At 34.6% G+C, this 2,778-nt stretch overlaps 1 protein-coding gene across 1 annotated transcript in view; it reads right to left on the bottom strand.

The window, feature by feature from the left end:
- The window catches only part of LOC118733716 (E3 ubiquitin-protein ligase ZNRF1), a gene marked incomplete at its 5' end in the record, with an annotated part of 61,547 nt that overhangs the window by 29,881 nt on the left and 28,888 nt on the right, over window positions 1-2,778 (bottom strand).

The raw sequence follows: 2,778 nt of genomic DNA on the forward strand, positions 1-2,778 counted from the left end.
TCCAGTTAAAATATTCAGCAATTCAGCTATGAAGAATTGTGGAAATTACGGCATTGCATATTTCACGGGGCAATACTTTGTTACCAGCTTATGAGATGGTAACAAAATTTACCGATTACAAGAGTACACAAAATGCGAAGAGGTTTAAAATTTGAGAGGAACTTTATTTACCGGTTACAAAATTTTTATTACCAGCGCAGAACAGACTTGTAAGCATGATAAAAACATGCTTGTAAGTAGTTGAAAAAACTAGCAATTGGAGAACTTACTGAGTTAATAGCAAAAATCTTTGCGATAGCTTCCACATTTGTTCTATGAGGCTGCGCTGAAAGACTATTTCGTTATCTAATTTATTTTTGTGCTTGTGAATTAGGTCCTCAATTAATAGCAATTGTTTCGAAACATAATTTTCAAGTCTATAATCGCACTTCGTATACAAAGTTTTGCAGTGCTCAAAATTCGGTATTAACTTTACCAGTTCTTTCGTCTCACGCTCAGGGTACAGCCAACAATGCTTCTTATTTCGTACCTTAACTTTCCGCTCGATATATGGCTCTGGAAAACACCAGCAGTCTAGTTTCTCGCATTCGGGAGCTTTATTTTTAAATGTTTTTCCTTCGTTGCATGCCATAACGGATGTTCTAGTTTTTGATTTATATAAACGATCCAATAGTTTATTCAAAATAATTTCTTCTAAATTTTGAAAAACATAAATTTAAAAATTTCTGATAGACAAAGTATCGACGAATATTTTTTTCATCGAAATGTATCTCCTTGATAGCTCGATATTTTTGTTATGATTGATAAAAGTATGTTTACATATAAATATCTCAATCAAAGCTCGTGTTTGATCACCCCGTTCACACAGAAATATTCAAATTACTTGCCGGCAAATTTGTTGTGCTTGTGATTCTCACATCCAAAGGAGAACTTAGGTTTCTTCTCTGTGCCACCGTGATAACTGTTTGATGCTAAAAGCCCAAAATACAATAGCGCAGCATGATTCAACAACTACAGGTTGTAGCAATCGTACAAAAATAACATTTACCGTTGGTATGAACTCCTTGTGTCATCAACATCTTCTTTATCTATTCATATTCGTATGTATATGTATACCCTGCATACCAGGATTTCATAGAATTCTGAAAGGTTTCACAATTTTTTAAGAATTTTCTTTAAGAAATGGTACAGAAATTTCTTTACTAGTTCTTGTCAACTGCTTCATATGTTTTTCTTTACAGATTTCTAAAAGAATCGTAACAGATTTCCGACACTCTTAAAGATTTCGGGAGAATTTGTATATATGTATGTATAAGTGGATAAGTAAATAAAGCAAAACGGACGATAATTTGACACAAGCGTGCTCATAAGAAGAAGCATAGCTTCTATCGCTATCACCTGTAATTGATGCGCCTTGATAGCGCAGTGGCAGTGGCAGTGACAGTTTTTAAAATCAGCTGTTACTGCTAATATTGGCAGTCACTGCCCATGATTCAATAATAGGTTCGTTCGCGTAGCTGTTAATTGTTCATGTTTAACCAAAACTTACAGGTTTTTGCGTTCGCGTACGCAAAAAACTTGCAAAGTAGGGGAAATTGAGAGAGCAAAGTGACATTTCATTTTGAGGGGAAGCTGTTAGTTTCTGTTGGAAAAATTTTTGCCAACAGCAATTTGCCAACAGGGAAGCAGCTGATCAAAAACAGCTGGTTGGCACTTACGCAAATCACAAAATTTAATTTGATGGTTTGGAAGATAAAAATTACAAAATGCGACAAATTAAACTTGTAAGAAATAAGTAGTTATTTGTTTAATCAATAAACTGTGTCAGTATAACACTTTGCGATGACTTTTCGTACGTTTTAAATTTTACACTTTTGTATGTAAACAAAAATTATATCAGCTGTTCGTCTAACTTGCAAGTTTCTGCAAATTTTCTGTTCGCGTACTATTTTGGATATTTCTCTCTTGTGAGCGAACAGATGACATTTCGCCGGAATTTGGCAGTTGGTTGGTTTCTGTTGGAGATTTTAAACGAACGCACCTAATACAAGGTTCGATAAACTGACAGTTGTCCCTCTCGCACCGCTCCCTTAGCAGTGGGACCGTGTTGCTTCTTTGCAAATTTACATCGAAACAGTGTAGCTTTGGTGTTAAATAAAAGTATAAGCTTTTGTGCAATATGTTTATTTGTATATGCATATGAAGCATATTTAACTGATGAAAACATAAGCATTGGATGTTTACATCAATCTCATAGTAGTCTTATTTTAATTTTGAGTCATTTTGCAGTTTTTATACGGCTAAATAGCATATAAATTACGTAATTCACGTAGATATATCAATATTACGTTCAACATTTCGTTTAAAATGCCAGATTTCCTGCAAATATATTAGAATTTACGAAAGGAATTTCACTACTAATTGGCTACTTTGCGTACTTTTCTACTACCATTTCCGAAATAAGGGATCGCATTCTTGCCCTTTCTCTGTCCTTCGTAAATGCAACCTTTTGTAAGGGAGTGTCAAACCGCAGCTGTCAATAATTATCTAACCTTGTATTATTTAATCATGGGTCAAATTCAGCATGCGAAGTTTGCTGCGATGAAGGCAGTGGCAGTGAATTTAAAAATTGGGCTAAACTATACGTTCTCTGAGGTTGCATTTACGAAGGACAGAGAAAGTGCAAGAATGCAATCCCTTGTTGCGAAAATGGTACTAGAAAAGTACGCAAAGTAGGCAATAAGTAGTGAAATTCCTTTTGTAAATTCTAATGTATTT

Source organism: Rhagoletis pomonella, unplaced genomic scaffold (genome assembly GCF_013731165.1).
Source record: "Rhagoletis pomonella isolate Grant_MI unplaced genomic scaffold, Rhpom_1.0 Rhpom_scaffold_00002, whole genome shotgun sequence".
Taxonomy (NCBI): domain Eukaryota; kingdom Metazoa; phylum Arthropoda; class Insecta; order Diptera; family Tephritidae; genus Rhagoletis; species Rhagoletis pomonella.